We start from the raw sequence: 18,073 nt of genomic DNA, 5'->3' as shown, positions 1-18,073 counted from the left end.
ATGTCAAATTTTATACCATGCCTATGTATCATAAATTAACCATATATGTCAAATTTCAGCCCTTAGATCATTGTAAAAGTGACCTAATTGACAAATCATCCCATTAACCGTTGATTTTGGTGTCCATCGAGTGAAGAAACCTCATGGGTAGTCGTAGTAGGATATTTTCCTTTATATGAATGACTTGTATTGGCCATAATATGAACCAAGTATGAAATATGAAGACCCCACTTTGGTAAGCTCTTATGCGCGAAGTTATCCTTTCTTGGCTTATCAACTCCTTATAAATCTGGACCTTCAAATTTAATCATATACTGCCATCCATCACAACTTAAATTTGGATCACAGTTTGGTCTCATATGACTAAGATGTTATACAAAATTTAGACTCAGATCTATGATCCTACACCGGTGAACGTTGAAGCTAGTTCCTTCCTTTTGACACAAAAGGTGATATTATAGATCTAGGCTTTTCCCACATCCATCAACCACCAAATTTTGACCAACCGCTTACATATATTGACTACACATTCCCCCAAAATTGGGCCTCGATCATTGAACATGGACTGTTGATTAAAATCAAGTCTGTTTTGACACTCGCTAGGAAAACTTCCAAGATAAGCCTATCTAAGGCTCAGATTTACTTCATATTTGGACCCATGGCCCAACACGACCTGCTTAAGCTAATGAGTGGAATGGATCCCCCTAAAGGCCATCATATTGGGCCCCACTTAATTGCCACAACCAATCTAAATATCTAAATTACCTAAGTTTCACATAGGGAAGCACTGGATCATCAAATATGGTGTGGGCCACATAAAGCTCGAATCTATCCCAGATTTTGGCCCACGCCCTAAAAAAATTACATGAACCAAATGAATAGAGTGGACCTTCATAAAGAACATCATAAGTGGACCCCACAAGGATCATAGACCGAGCGACACTTTCTGCTCGCGGCCTAATTCGCGAACCCATATATCCCACTCGCGAAGGCAAGATTCCAAGAATCCACGACATGACGGATTACACCACCAATCCCTGATCTAAGAAGGATTGGGCCATCCGATCTCTGCTAGAGAGAGATCCAACCATGACCAAGACACTGAAAACATCTGAAAAATCTCCACAATCAAGGGAATCCTTCCGCAAAACGGTTTCCAACGGGAAGCTAGTCGTTCTTCAAGGCTTTAACACGACCGAATCCAAAAGCCAGATCCCAATCTAAAACCTCCAAAATGGAGGTGAGGGGATTTTGATCCTCCCAAAGTCGTAAAAAAGGATCGAAAAAGGGCCTTACTCCACTAGGAACCCTCGGATCGGTCAAGTATTCACACAAACTGTGAAAACTCTTCCACGAACGCGACCCTGATCAGAGGACCCTAACCTCTGATTTATCCATCCATCATCTCCTAGATGGTCATCCGAACCATCCAAGATCACCAAAGAGAAAGGAGAATGCATGGCCAAAGAATTTCCATTATAATCGGTCACATGCTTAGCCAAGAAACGGTAACGGCATGTGACTTGTTCAGGCATAATTCTGAATCTTGTCCAATCAAACAAGGCCTGTATACATAGAGGATCTCCCATAGAAGATAGAGAGGAGGTGACATGAGGCAGCACCAACAACTAAGCTCTCAATAGAGTCGCTCGTGTTACGTGCACAAGGAGAAATCCGCACGACAGTAGTTGAAATCGAAAACTCCCTCAAACACGGAAACTGGTTCAGAAAACTATATAAATGCCTCCCCTATAGACTTCCAGCACAGCAAGAAGGAGAGAAAGAGAAAGAGAAAGAAAAGAAAGGGAAAGAGGAAGAAAAGAAGAGAAAAGAAAAAGAAGGGAAAGGAAAGAAAGAAAGGAAAAGTAAAGGAAAGGAAACAAAAAAAGAGAAAGGAAAGAGAGAGAGAGAGAGAGAGAGAGAGAGAGAGAGAGAGAGAAAGAGAGATTGTGTACCGAGTTAACTTGCTAGGTCTTGGACTAAGTCAGGGCCAGATTTAAGTCGAGCTTAAGGTGAGGGTTTATTCCTTTAACCTTACGGTAATTTAAGTTGATATGTTATTATCTTGCCCTTTTACATACTATGTTTCATATTATTATGAATTCTCTCTGCAATTATATGTTTTACCATCAATTATTTGCCCTTTGGTATTTTAATATAATGGTGATTATATGAGATCTTTATGAATTTATGCGGGGCGATGGATACAAGCCTTACCCTTACCTTTATTAATTTATTGAGTTAGCCCTTGCCACTTTACTCTTTATTGAGTTGGTCATTACCACTCTCCTTATTACCACTCATCTATTTGTTGAGTTAGCCATTGCTACTCTTCTTTTATCGAGTTGACCATTGTCACTCTCCTCTTTATTACATTGGCCATTGCCACTTTTATCTTTGCTGAGTTGTCCATTGCCCCTCTTCTCTTTATGTTATTGGCCTTGTGCTATTTATCTTTAAGGCTTGAGCATGTGTTGTGATATTCCTAAACTCCCATAATTCAATGAATTTTTCTCCTTGGTGCAAGTATTATGTTGGGAATCTTTCTTCTAGCGATCGAATATATATCGTGGACGTAATGCGTTTTCGATAGCGACCCCTAGGGTAACACGTAATTCCATATTTCATGGGTAGTGGTGCACAAATCGATGTAAGTAATTCGCAATAGGTGAACATCACTTCCGAGATTGGATATCACAAATAGTCTCTCCATGAACAAATCGTGTCACATAATTCATCCAGTCATATGTTGTATTTGTCTTAGGGTAACCGCATAAATCCATGTTAAACGTGGGACACACTGGTGAATCTCCGTAGTATGGGATGCAGGGTGAGTCAGATAACTCTAATCATATTCCACATTGTGGCGATCGCTAAGTGTGATGAACCGTATATACTTTGCTAGGCATGAATTTCATGTAGATTGCTTGTGCATATTGATACCACTTGTAGTTGTGGAGTACGGGACGTATCATAACCTCTACATTACCTTTATGAATCTTTTGAATTATTGTTAATCTTAAAGGATAACCATCACTATGAGTAGGGCGTTGACCATCTCCAACCATATAGATGATGCAGGTGACGTATAGATTGAAGACCTAGAGGACAATCTCCCTATGATAAATTATGCTGAAAGAATAAGAAGATAGTTTTACAATTTAGTTTTATACTTCCACTGTGAACTCAATAAATGTAATAAGCTTCCATTGAGAGGGCATTTGATTATTCTTTTACTCTGATAAAATAATTAATATAGTTGATTTTATTCTTGTGAATGTTACCTTAAGAAATGTATTTGGATGTGATTTAAATGAAAAAAAATACGGAGCAATTTTCAAAGCATCCAATTTATACATTATTAACACCCAGTTTTCTCGGGCACAAGTATGAACTCTGGTCATGAAAATTTGGGATGTTACACCCCTAGCTCATATTTCTATTGTAATTAATTAAAACTTCTGTGGTTGACGGCCACCTTCGTGCACGTTATCCTAGAGGATGATCAGAAGGCCATTTTTAAGGCTAGAGCCATGGTGATATTATTATTGGGTTCTCTCATATTTTGCCACGAGAATGAGAGGATGAACCCTAAGTTGATCTTCTTGTTGAAGGACATCTCATTCCCTTATAACTGGAATGCGACTCTCTTGGGTCGTCTGTACCATGGCCTAGATAAATTTAGTCATGATAGCCACTCTCTCACTAAATTTTGGTTTATCATTGAGGTGACTACCACTTCCTTAGCCCTAATTTCTTGATCCTTTGAATGGTGGCCATGCACATTTCTCCTTTTGTTTGATCCTAAGACCTGTTTCTATGACCATTTTCCCTATCTTGCCTCGCCCTTGAAAGATTAGGATCCTCCATACTACTGCTCTATGTTGTGGCAGCTGGAGAATCACTATCATGTTCCATGTATATCAGAAGATAAGTGGTGGGCTGATCTTGATGACATCACCCATAATGATGTAAGTGTTGATCTTTGATCTTTAAATGTTGTCTTTTACTTTCTCTTTGATCAACTGATGATTTCTTGACCCTTTCACAGTTTCGAATGACACTATATGCCCACCTTCGCGTTCTCGACCTTGTCAGCCGGGATGGCGTTTGAGGCGTCTCATCTGCGTTGCTTGCTCTTTGACCCTGATACTTCCATATGTGACTTTGTTACCACCCTCAGAGCCAATCTACTCTAGTCCTATTACTGCAGGTAGCTTCACTAAGATGCCAATGCGAGACTTCATCATGCCTGACAGAGATTACTCTTCGTGGTATCGTTAGTTCAACATGGGGTCAATTTTCCCTCCTCTCTTTGCTTCCCGATGGGCTCACCAATATGCTGGTGGTTCGGTGATGGGGCCTCTAGCAAACAATTTTTATGCAGGGCAACAAGAGAAAACTGATGATGATGATTATGTGGGTCATTTATAGGGGCTTTAGTGAGCATTTGATCATTCTTCATCATCTTTTGTATATGATTTCTCTTGTATTCCTCTTCAAAGGATCAATCACTTGTACTTGTACAACCTAGATGGTCTTAATAAATGAACTGTACTCTTTTTTGCTTCATATCTTGGTCACTTGATGCATGTACTTGATGTTTTTGGTCTTGAGGAAGTTGATTCATGGAATGGATCATGTCTTGGTGATGCTTTAATGGTCCAAATCATTCGGGTCCACCTTGTTCATCATTTGAGAACTTTTTGGATCTGACAAGCCTGTTTTGGGCCCACATCTTCATGATTGGTCACTAGGAGAAGCTTTTAGATGTTGTTGATCGCATTCTAACTAATGTTTAGGTCCATTTGAAATACTAGCGGCAACTAGGGTGCCTTCGGCTGTGTCACCTATCATTTTCACCTATCGTGGGCCCCAAAGCCAATCCCATGGAAGCAGGGTCAGAAAGTACAAACCAACAGCAATCTGGCTATCATCGATCCTCCATCTAGTGAGTTCCTTTTGCTCATTCTGCTTTGGACAAAGCCAACATTCTCTTGTTTTCTGTCTCCATCATCCCCAGTATTTTGCATGGATTCCCACTTTGTCTTCTTCTTCCTTTTTTCTTTGCTTTTATCTTTGCAATCCTCTCCATAAGCCAGCCAAGATGAGTTGTTGGATGACATTGTTACCGGAGTAGGTGAGTCCCATTCATCCGATGGATTAATGGCTTTGGATTTAGGTGAGATTCTCTTTATGGAAGGGGTGGATGATGCATTAGTAGGAGACATTAATGATGGGGTTAATGGAAGTTTGGAGATGGTGGTTGGGGCTAAATTAAGTACCTCCATTAATGGAGGATTTGCTAAAATTCCCACCATAAAGGAGGAGGCCTTGGATAAAGGCTTTGATGGTGGAGATAGGCTTGAGAGAGAGGCTATGGGTCCCATTGAAGTAGGCCATTTAGATGTGGATTTGAATGGTGAGGATGAGGCCATGATTGATGTAGAGGGGATGATCTACCATTTGGATGGTTTGGATAGCCTGGGGACCACTTTAGACAGCTTGAATCGTGGTATGGATGGTCCGGATGTACGATCTTTTTGCTTGAGTGGTCTTGATATGATCCCAACCATGGTAGATGGCGATGCAACTCTTCTTCCAACATATGATGGTGCGGATGACTTGATAGCTTTTTCGATTGGTCAGGATGATAGTTGGATGCATACCTCTTTCCAGGATGGATTGATAGGTGGAGATTTTGGCATTGATACTTCGATCGAGCCCATGATGGTGCTTTTATTTAGCTGGGATGGTACATTAGATGGCTCAGATCATCGTTTAGTAGCTTTGATGAATTGCCACATGATTTTGGATGGTCGGATTGCTCTTGTTTGTGGTGCAGTTTTCGTTGACAGCCCGATGGTCAGTTTCAACGGTGGTGAATGTCTGTTGTTTCTATCTCCTCTTCCCTTATCACTTGCAGTGGAAAACATGTCTATGTGGTCCACCTATGAGATAGGTGAGTCCTCTCGGGCAGCTGAGGATAGAGTTGACCTGTTAACAATGAACCCTAGAGTGCTTAATGAGGCAGCTAGGCAGGGTGGTGTCGTGTTAATTGAAGCTAAGACTCCCCCAGGCAATCCTAGCTTCGAAGAACGCATTTGCTGACTCCCTTTGGTTTGATGTTGTCGATAATCTTCAAGATGAGGGGATACCGCAATTTGATGAGTTGTCAGTTCCTTTTAAGATGATGGTCGGTGTTCCCGTGTATTCTTACCAACATTATCCGCATTCAGTCTACTCTGATTAGTTGCGATCCTAGGTTAGGAGCTTGTCAAACTTCAAGCCCCACGAGATGGAGAATTATATCTTCGTGGGGTCCTTCGACTGATTCAAATAGATATTGATTGGAGGATGCTCGGTGTTCACAACCCCAAGTGTAGGGTCGCGATGCAGTAATAATCACGGTAAGACTGAGGTCGAATCCACAGGGACTAAACTCATGCATTTCTGAAAATAACTAGAACTAGAACTAGAAGAAGATGTAAATCTAAATCTAAATAATGAGAGAGTAATTTTGAATGATATAATTGAAACTTGTGAATTTAAAGGTGGGAACTAGTGTACCAAGGATCCACTTATAGCTATTGAGATGCTACCTTACTTGATTTAAAAGATCCAATTGGAATCAGAGTCCTATCTTATCCAATTGGAAAGAGAGATAATCAAATCTTTGAACTTCTCATTGATCCAACTTCAATGGAGGAGAATTGTGGAGATTGGAAGGGATTCCGTCACCCCAACCATGCCCAGGAGACAATGGCAAACAACAGGATTTAACAAACTCATAATCTCAAATAAGAAAAGAAGATATAAAAAGCTATCGCAGATCTATTGTAATTTAAGTCACAACAAACCATAGAAAACTGAAAATATTCCTTAAAATCAACTAGAAATCAATGAAGTTTAACATAAACATAAATCGAAGTAAATTAAACATCTCAATCACGTTAAAAGCTTCACCTCTTAGCCCTAGCTAAGAGGTTTAGTTCACCATAGACATGATTGAACTAAGAACTCTTATAGAAAGCATAAAAACAATTAAGAAAGAAGAAGAAAGATTCTTGGTGGCGGCTCTCCATCCTTTGGCTCCACTCCTCAAACCCTAGATGATGCCTAAGAACGTCTTGGGGACTCTTATTTATACTTGTGAAGCTCCACCTTATGCACCGACTTGGAATTTTTGCAAACTGACTTGGATTATGCAATCTGCAGCTTTTCCGCGTTACACTATGGTCGATCGAAGTCAAATCCGAACTCGATCAAAATTTGGAAAGGATTCTATTTCAACAGTTGCCTTATTTCGGTCAGATTGAGATGTGTTTGGTCGGACCGAACTTAAGTTGTCGGTCGAACTAAATTAACTCCAAAATTCATCGTTCTTCGCAGGAGCTTTTCATGCACTTTCGGTCGCACCGAATCCTTCTTTTGGTTAGACCGAATCGTCTAACGGTCAAACCAAATTAGCTTCTAAATTCCATTGTTTGTTACTGGACTGTTTTGTGCAAGTTCAATCAGACTAAATCAGTCTGTTTTCTGTTATAGGTTCTGTGATTTTTTAAGTCCTTTCTTCATCTTTTGTACTTGGTTTCCTTAGATCTTTGACATATGATTTCTTTCTTCTTGGTTTTCCAAGATCCATCTTTTGCCTTCGTGATTCTTGAGCATCAAGTCCATGCTTTTGGCATTCTTTTCAATCCAAGTTCTTAGATTCACCTTGCAACATAAACATGTATAAAATATAACATTTAGCAGTATTATGTTCATAAAACCAAGATATAAATAGGGGAGAATATGCAATATTTGACACTCAACACACTCCCCAACTAGCATTTTGCTAGTCCTGAGCAAAACATGCATGAAGTAAACCTCAATTCTCAACGTTCAAGCTTTTTTCGAAAAACTATCTTTCATATAATCAAGTATGAATGAGTAGAATTAAGACAAGAAAGTGGGATTTTAAAAACCTAGAGCCGAATCATATAAGCAATCAATCAAATAATTTCTTTATCAATTTCTTCAAAGTATAAGTTCTTTTATCATGTTTTTCAATGTACCCAATGAAAATCAAATTACTTCCCATGAGAGTACTATCATTTCATACTGTTAGCCATGTTCATCATATCAAGAGTAGTTAAAAACTCAAGTGTTGATTTCGAACTCATCCCCTTCTCCAACTTTTTCTATTTTTTATTTTATATCGACGGTCATTTTTATACATTCTTTTCAGACTTTTTCATTCTTTTTCATTCTTTTCCAGTTTTTTCGTCATACATGACCTTTTTGTCAATTTCACTATTTTTTAACTGGTTCTTTTCATCTTTTAAGGTGGATAACATTCTTCAGACTAAATTCTCAACATCTATCAATGATTCATATACTAACAATTAGAAAATCTAGCATAATTCACAGAAAATGAATTGAATGTGCTTTGTGATTTAGATCAATCATGATATTCAAAACTTCCTCTTAATCAATTGAGTGTAAGAACTGTAGGTGATAGACTACTTAGTTGATCAAACTCCAACAATTCAAAATTCAATCTCTATCTTATCATACTCAAAACATTCTTAAGTGCATAAATTATCATTTTCCAAACAGATTCAACTTGAAATATTGAAATTTTCAAAAAATAATTGCTCAAAACTAAGAAAGCATTAATTAGTTTACCTAATCCACACCCCCAACCTAAAATCTACATTGTCCCCAAAGTAACAGATATAAGCATGCAATGCAAATGAGGCAACAAAAATAAAGGAGAAGTGATGGAAAGGTAGTACCTGAAGAAGGAATTTTGAGGCTTTTTTCCAAGGATCTCAACGTGAAGATGGGTTAGCACAAAGACTATCCTAATCCTATGAAAGAAATAAACCTAACTACACCTCCATCAAATTAGGAGGTCAATCCTGGTATACAAGATTAATCAGAGGTATGGACATCTCCTCTGAATAAAACTTCTCAAAAATGGCTTTAAGATGTCCAATATTCACTTTGAAAATATTGTCATTCATTGGATTCTGAATCTAAACGCCCCCATAAGGATATACATTTATAACAGTGAAGGGGCCAATCCAATGAGATTGGAGTTTACCTTAAAAAAGGTATAACCGAGAATTATACAAAAGGACTTTTTGACCAGTCAGGAATGATTTCCAAAGGATGTTCTTGTCGTGGAACACCTTCATACTGTCCTTGTAAATTCTCAAGTTCTCATATGTATCATTCTAGATTTCTTCGAGTTCATTTAATTGAAGTTTATGCAGCGAGCCAGCGTTGTTCAAGTTAAAGTTCAAATTTTTAATAGCCCAGTAGACTCTATGTTCTAATCCCACATGCAAGTGACAAGCTTTCCCATAAACAAGTCTAAAAGGAGACATTTCAATGAGAGTCTTAAAAGTTATATGGTATACCCATAAAGCATCAATCAAACAAATCGACCAATCCTTGCGGTTAGGACTAACCGTCTTTTCCAGTATTTGATTAATTTCCCTTTTGGAAATCTTAGCTTGCCTACTTATCTACGGTTGGTATGGAGTGCTCATCTTATGAGAGATGTCATATTTCTTCATTAAGTTTGTAAATGGCCTATTACAGAAATGTGAACCTCCATCATTAATGATGGCCCAAGGCGTTCCTAACTGGGAAATGATGTTTTCTTTTAAGAATTTAATGGCTATTTGATGGTCATTGTTTCGGCATGGGATCACTTCAACCCATTTAGTGACATAGTCTACTGCTAGTAAAATGTATAAATTCCTAAAGGATTAGGGGAATGGTCCCATAAAATCGATGCCCCAACAGTCAAATGCTTTAATGATCATAATGGGATTCAAATGCATCATATTTCGATGGGACAATGCTCCCAATTTCTGACAACTCTCATAAGCTTTGTAGAACTCGTGAGTGTCCTTGAACATAGTGGGCGAGTAGAAGCCGCATCGCAGATTTTGGCCATGGTCTTTTTAGCAAAAAAGTGACCACCATAGGCCTGAGACTGACATAAGGAGATGACATATTGATGTTCATTGTCTAGCACATATCTCCTTAGAATTTGGTCTAGGTAATATTTGAACAAATATGGATTGTCCCAGAAAAATTTACGAACCTCGGCGAAGAATTTTTTCTTATCTTGCGCAGTCCAATATGTCGGCGTGAAACCTATACTAAGATAATTAGCAATATCAGCAAACTAAGGTAATTGGAAGAGTTTAAATAATTGTTCATTAGGAAAAATGTTGTTTATAGGTGTCGTCTCAAGGGAATCAGGAAGATCAAGTCGTGAAAGGTGGTCAGCCACTACGTTCTCTACTCCCTTTTTATCTTTTATTTCTAAATTAAATTCCTGGAGTAAAAGGATCCATCTTATCAAGCAGGGTTTAGCATCATTCTTAGAAAGAAGGTACTTCAATGCCGCATGATCAGTGTAAATAATGATCTTGGATCCGATTAAGTAGGACCGAAATTTGTCCAATGCGAATACTACGGCCAAGAGTTCCTTCTCCGTAATAGAGTAATTCACTTGGGAATGATTTAAAATTCTACTTGTATAATGAATAACATATGGCTTCTTTTCTTTTCTATGGCCTAGCACCACCCGAATAGCATAATCGGATGCATCGCACATAATCTCAAAAGGGATGATCTAATCAGGTGACTGCATGATAGGTGTAGTAGTCAACATGCCTTTGATCTTAGTAAAAGCTTCCTGACATTGCTCAATCCACTCGTATGGTACATCCTTTTGAACTATATTACGTAAAGAATGAGAGAGGTGACTAAAATCCTTTATAAATTGTCTATAGAATCCGATGTGTCCTAAGAAGGATTGCACATCACGTATGCTCTTGGGTGGAGGTAGGTTAGAGATAAGGTCAATTTTAGCCTTATCTACCTCAATTCCCTTGGACGAGATTATATGTCCAAGAACTATTCCCTTAAAAACCATGAAATGACACTTCTCCCAATTTAGTACCAAATTCTTTTCCTCACATCACTTTAACACATTTTTCAGATTTTCTAAACATTCAATAAAGGATGGACAAAAGATAGAGAAGTCATCCATGAAGGCCTCTAAATATTGCCCTACCATGTTAGAAAATATACTTAACAAGCATTGCTAAAAAGTGGCAGGGGCATTACATAGTCTAAATGGCATCCTTCGTAAGCAAAGGTGCCATAATGTAACGTCCTGGATTTTCACTTTTTTGAATTTTCAAAAATCCTTGAATTTTTTTTAAATGTAATTAACTTATATTATCACTTACTGACCATTAACACTCAATGTTAGTTTATACACGGGTGGTACCAGTAAAGAACCGCACAAGTCCGATTAATCAATCGTGGGAAACCAACGAATCCGCCCGATCACTTAAATACCGAATTTAGCAACATGATTTGCTCACATAGAGCCTAAATCTAACCGACCTACCACTGATTAATCAAGAAAATCATAGCTAAATTAAAGGATCTACTCGAAACTGAGTTAGATAAGGCCCAGATCTTGACTAATAGACCAAATCAACCCCGTTACTCTTTTAGCCTACAACCGATGGTTTGGAGTAACCATGACCAAATCTCCAATTTCACAAGTTATAAATAGGCCACACTATGAACATAGTTAATCTAAACCCTAATCATTGCCCACGAGAAATCTCAATACCTAATTCATTCCATAAATACCCCGATTTTTTGAATAAGCTCTAGACCGTTCGTTAGTGGGTCACTAGTTCCAAAACTATAGAATAATGTCCATCTTACTGGGCTCGACATCTATCGTAGGATTCAGACCTAGGTAGTGTCCAGAATTGCTCAACTTGAGCCAAAGGACGAGTGCATGAGAAGTGCAAATACCCTAAAGGAAGAAGCTGAAAATTAAGTGAATTAGGTCATCCACTCTTATGCAAAGTTGATGATTTTGGACCGTCGGTTTACGACCAAACTTCACATGTGGAATAAGGATATTTTCCTACTCATATCCGTATAGCTGCGGCCCCGATCGACTATCAATGACCGTTGAACAAACTTATAATCATATTTGTTGATCGGTGCATCCAAATGGTGGGCCGATCATCTCCATATGTAGATCATCATTAGAGCTAACTATCCTATGGTGTATATCGACATATATGCCCCATAGTGGGCCTTAGAGGTTAGAAAGACCCTCTCATAGGGCTAGTATAGTAAAAACTAGCCCTTGAGGTCATTTACACCAAATCTGGCACTATATAAGGGCTTCATTTGGGCATCCCCTCTCCCCATGCGAATTTACCCTAGAAGAAAGAAAGAGAGAAACATAGAAAGAGAAAAAGAGGAGAAAGAGAGAGGGAGAGCTTGGAAGTATGATGATATGTGTACCTTCACCCTCACATCCCCTTCTATAGCCAACTTGCTACTCGTGGATCCTTTGTGGAGTTCTCTCAGCGGTAATTGGAGTTAAGAGATAGATTATACTCTTTAATCTAGTATTTTGGGTTAGGTTTTCAAATCCTTACAATGGTTCGTATGATTATTTAGGCTTTGGTGAATTTTCCCTATAACCATAATTGTAGGAGCGCTTTAAGTCAGGTAAATCATTACAAAGGTTCGGACTATTATCCTTAGGTGACAGATTACCAATTCTATGATGAACTTAATGATTTTGGATACTAGATTGATATGTATGTGTAGATTTTAGGAGATTCTATCTAGGAACCTGTTTGATGTGTATGCCTAACATGCATGCAAAGATAAATTGATGATTGATCAATCTGAAATGGTGTTTAGGCCTGAAAATTTTGTTGTCTGTTCATCCTTACAATTGATTTCCAGCATGATTTTTTATACTTTTGTATGTCTGCATTTCCTATATTATGAATGACATATGAAATTTTTATCTCTTAGAAAAAAATCCAATCCCATGTACATGCATGTTTAATTTTTACTGCTAGGGGTAGTTTGCATTCATTTTGATATTCTGAAAATTATGTCTTAACTGCTTATGTGTTATATTCTATGAATATTTGATGAGAAATCATGACCATCTTAATATGTAAGAGTTGAAGCCCTTTTGTCTGGGTTGGTCAAGAACCTATAAATTATGAGGGCAACCCCGTCGGTTGGGTCGTCCCGAGACTAGACTGACCAATTTGGGCGAACTCGTATGTATGACAGTAGTGGGACTACATCGGTTGCTTTTACCTGATGTCGTGCAATACATGCTCGCATAAGTTTGGACGGTTAAGTCCACCAACTGACCAACTGTGTTTGTTAACCATGTTTGCTCATGCCTATTTGAAACCTGGAACACCCCTCGCCCACTGATGCCCACTGACAATAACTAAAAATTGATCCACAGTCTCGTGAGCCGAGCATGGTAGAATGAGACCTATGTCCGAGCTGTCGGCCTACACTGGGGTGACGAGCCTCCTTGTACTGACCGCGAGCGATCCCGCTTCCCAGTACTCCCCACGTGCTTGCAATCGGGGGTGAAGACCCCAATGGGTTCAAGGATCGCGGGGTCTTGGCCTTGCGTGTTGAGGGGTCTGTGCCTCATAAATGGATGAGGGCATTGACATTGGTGGGGTGTACTAGTTTCCCCAACCTGTTGGATGAATGAAATTAACTAAATACTCAGGTAACATTATTCATACATCGCATTAGCTAGGATTTGGCAACTCGGAAGTTGAGGTCACAATGAGGGAGTGTTGGTCATGCGCGACCATGAGACGAAGTCACTCGAGGGAGTGTTCTGGGTGAGGTCATGCATCATACACAACTCATGTATATACAATAACAAAGACTAGTTAGTGATTTATGAATGTGTGCTTTTCATTAAATTTATTATGGAATTGTTATTTGATATAACTTATGGATAATGACACCCACTGAGTTAGCTACTCACTCCCACTATGGGACGGTGTTTTAAAATACCATCCAGACACGTCATTAGATGCAAGTGAGGCAGAGTTCGACGAGCTAAGCGGGGTGAGCATGGATGAGGTAAGGAGCTTCCCTGCTTCTAGACTTTTGACGAATCCTTCTAGTCTGAGTTCAGGCTACCACGGGGTATGGGTCAAGGCTCTAGTCACTTTGGGTCATGTATGAGTGGGACTAGTTCCCTATTTAGATGATTTTGGATTTGTGGTTTTGATATTTTTATATTTAGTGGCACTTGATACTACTTTATGACTTACTTATGCTACATGCCCTACTAAACTCTCCATTGTTTATGAGATCATCGAAATGTAATTAAAGTTTAAATCCTATTAGGGCACTCATGGCACTTGGGAATTCGGGAGCCGAGTTCCTACACGACCCCCGAAAACCCGGGGTGTTACACATAAGGACATGTGAACGTTGTCTTTTCCTGATCTTCAAGGGCTATCTCTATCTGATTATAGCTTGAATATCCCTTAAGAAAGCAATAGTAAGAGTGACCAAGTAGCCTTTCTAAGATTTGATCAATGAAGGGCAAAGGAAAGTGGTCATTCCTCATGACAGTGTTCAACTTCCTGTAGTCAATGCACATTCTCCAACCAATAGTAACTCTAGTTGGCACGAGTTTATTGTTGGCATTAGCTACAATGTTGATTCCAGACTTCTTAGGAACCACCAAAGTTAGACTCATTGTTGATTCCGGACTTCTTAGGAACCACCTAAGTTGGACTCACCCATTGGCTATCGGATATGGGGTATATAATACCCACATCCAACAACTTAAGTACCTCGACCTTAACCACTTACTTCATGTTTGGATTTAATCTACGTTGTGGTTGCTGGGAGGTCTTCACATTATCCTTAAGATGAATGTGGTGAGTACAAATCAAAGGGTCAATTCCCTTGAGGTCTACAATCGACCATCCAAAGGCTCCTTTGTGCTCAATGAGAGTAGAGATAAGCATACTCTCCTGTTCTTGCTTAAGGTGGGAAGAAATCAACACCGGGTATGTCTCATCTTGACCTAAATAGACATATTTAATATCAGAAGGTAAAGGTTTTAGGTTAAGCTTTGGCGCTTTGAGGCTAGACGGTAAAGGCACGACATCAGTTTGGGGTAATTTTTCAAATTATGGCCTCCACCAGTTAACTTCAAGTACCGATGCAACATCAAGGCATCCATCCCCCTAATCATGTCATCATCCAAATTAGGGGAGCGTGCCAAGCACACCTCCTAAGGGTTAGAGGATAAAGTCATCAGAGCTCAATCTTCCACGAAAGAGTCTATCATATTAATGTCATGGGCCTCGTCATCATCCTTTGCCTATCTGTTCATGTTGAAAAAGACATTGAGCTCTAATGTCATATTTTCAAAAGACAAATTCATGACCCCATTCCTATAATCGATGGTAATGTTGGATGTAGCAAGGAATAGGCGAGTAAGTATAACAGGGATTTAAGTGCTCATATCTGCGTTGAGCTAAGTATCTAGGACGATAAAATCTACTGGATAGTAAAATTTATCAACTTGGACCAATACATCCTCAATCATCCTTCGTAGTATACAAACTAAACAATCAACAAGTTGTAACGTGGTCTGGATGGGTTTTAATTCACCTAGGCCCAGTTATTCATAGACCGAGTAAGGGATCAGATTTACGCTTGCCCCCAAATCAAGGAGTGCATTCTCAATCTAGTGATTCCCAATTATACAGGTGATAGATGGGCTACCAGGATCTTTGTATTTTTGTGGCACATTTTACTTGAGGATAGCACTCACTTTTTCTGTCAGGAAAATTTTCTTTTTAATACTTTGTTGCCTCTTGGTTATGCATACGTCTTTTAAAATTTTGGCATATGAAGGAATTTGTTTCACTGCATCTGGAAGAGGGATGTTGACCTTCACTTATTTCAACACCTTTAGAATATCCTGTGAGTTAGCTAGAGATTTTGGTGTAATCAACCACTGGGGAAAATGGAGCAATCAGTTTGCTTAGAGGTTACGATTCCAATCCGTGTGGAGTAGTGTTAGGTCTATCATCTGTCTCTTCTTCCGAGTCCTTAGACTTTTCAGCCCTTACCGGAATACATTTGTCAATTGTTTTTCCACTCCTAAGAGTCGTGATAAACTTGGCTTGCTCCATTTGATTTGAAGAGCTTGGGCCACTAATTTCACATTGTGGTTTTGGAATGGGGAGAGCTTGAGCTAAAAGCATCCCTTTCTCCCCAATTGTTAAGTGTGATTTTATCCTTTGAATGGACGATGTAAGAGTTCTCATTGCTGATTTGATATCCTGGAATGCTTGTGCCATATTTTGGTTGAGTAGCACTTAGTCTTGAATATGTTTTAGAATAGGTTCCTCTTGAGGTTTCCTTTGTTCCAAAAGTTGGTTAAGGATTCCTTGAGGAGTAGCAGTTTGTCCATTCCTCTAACTGAAATTTGGATGGTTTCTCCAGCTGGAGTTGTAAGTATTTGAGGTGGTTCCTTTGAAAGGCCTCTGGTAGTTGTTTACGGCATTCGATTGCTCATTCAGTATTTCTTGAAAAGCAGGTATTGTTGGACAATTTTCAGTTGTATGAACATTACAAGCACAAATACCGCAAACAACTTCCTTAGCCTTATCCTTCTTAAGTTCTATGGCCTCGAGTTTCCTTGTGAGACTGGCCACTTTAGCATTTATATCATCTTCCTCTTTCAAAAGATATATTCCACCCTTCGCCTTTGGTTGAGTAGGCTTAAAAGTGGTGCTAGGTCTTGGGGAGATGTCCCATGATTGTGCGGTTTCAGTGAGTTTGTTAAAGTAATCCCACACATCATCGACATCTTTGTTCATGAATTCCCCATTGCACATCGTCTCGATGAATTGGAGCATGGAAGATGTTAGTCCTTCATGGAAGAAATTTTTTATACACCACATTTCAAAACCATGTTATGGGCATGAATTGACAAGATCCTTGAACCTCTCCCAACATTGGAAGAATGTTTCATCTTCTTTTTGGGCGAAGTTCATGATCGACTTTCTGATAGTGTTCATCTTATGATACGGGAAGAATTTTTTTATGAACTCCCATGTCATGTCGTTCCATCTGCCAATAGATCGTGGATGTAGTGAATGCAACCATGTCTTAGCTTTTTCTTTTAAGGAAAACGGAAAGAGTTTCAACCTAATTGTGTCCGTAGACACATTAAGAAAATATAAAGTGGCTATTATCTCGTCAAACTCTTTCAAGTGTGAATATGGACTTTCAAATTCAAGTCCATGGAACTTTGGAAGGAGTTGAATCACTCTTAGCTTAATGTTTATATTTCCTGTATTTTCTAAAAAAATCATACAGGAAGGTGTGCTCACCCCCGCCGGTTGTAAATAGTCCTGTAAGGTACAAGGCGAGGTGCATGATGCACCTCATTCTCATCCTGGGCCTCCTTAACTGGAGGTTGGGGTTGATTTACAGGTTGATTAGCAGTCATCACTTCTATTGACTCTAAGGATCTCAAGTGGTGTTTAGTCTTGTGATGGATAGACAACCCTTCAACTAATCCTCCTTCACTCAAAAGATGTAGAGTGTTGTCATGAACCCACTTGGGCATGAAACACTCTCAGCTTACAAGTTCGGAATCTTACCTAAAATCTAAGAATCGAAAACTAAAGAAAATAAGAAATAAGAGAGAAAGAGAGAGAGTTAGAACAAAGTTAGAAGATATGAGATGTTAGGTTAGGATCCTACAAAACAGAGAATAAAGTTAATTTTTAAAAATAAGTTTAGAAAAATTCCCAACCTAGAAACAAAATAGAAAGTTAATCCTAATCTTAACCTAATTTAAAAACTAATTAAATTTAGAAAAGCGTAGCTGTAGTCCCCGACAATGGTGTCAAAAACTTGTTCACAACCCCAAGTGTAGGGTTGCGATGTAGTAATAATCTTGAATCCACAGGGACTAATCTCGTACGTTTCTAAAAATAACTAGAACTAGAACTAAAAGAGTATGTAAATCTAAATCTGAATAATTGAGAGAGTAATTTTGAATGATATAATTGAAAATAGTGAATTTAAAGGCGAGAACTAGGGTGCCAAGGATCCACTTGTAGCTATTGAGAAGTTACCTTACTTGATTCAAGATATCCAATTGGAATCAGTCCTATCTTATCCAAATGGA

The 18,073-nt window shown here is 38.9% G+C and overlaps 1 non-coding gene across 1 annotated transcript; it reads left to right on the top strand.

The window, feature by feature from the left end:
* Positions 1–16,839: 16,839 nt before the first annotated feature.
* On the top strand, positions 16,840–16,946 carry LOC131257141 (small nucleolar RNA R71). Its single transcript, XR_009177157.1, has one exon. It is a non-coding gene; the product is annotated as a small nucleolar RNA R71 (small nucleolar RNA).
* The last annotated feature ends 1,127 nt before the right edge of the window (positions 16,947–18,073 follow it).

This window comes from Magnolia sinica, chromosome 9, assembly GCF_029962835.1.
Source record: "Magnolia sinica isolate HGM2019 chromosome 9, MsV1, whole genome shotgun sequence".
In the NCBI taxonomy this organism is placed as follows: Eukaryota; Viridiplantae; Streptophyta; class Magnoliopsida; order Magnoliales; family Magnoliaceae; genus Magnolia; species Magnolia sinica.
Note: the sequence above shows the minus strand (reverse complement) of the source record. Positions and strands in the feature narration are given on the sequence as shown.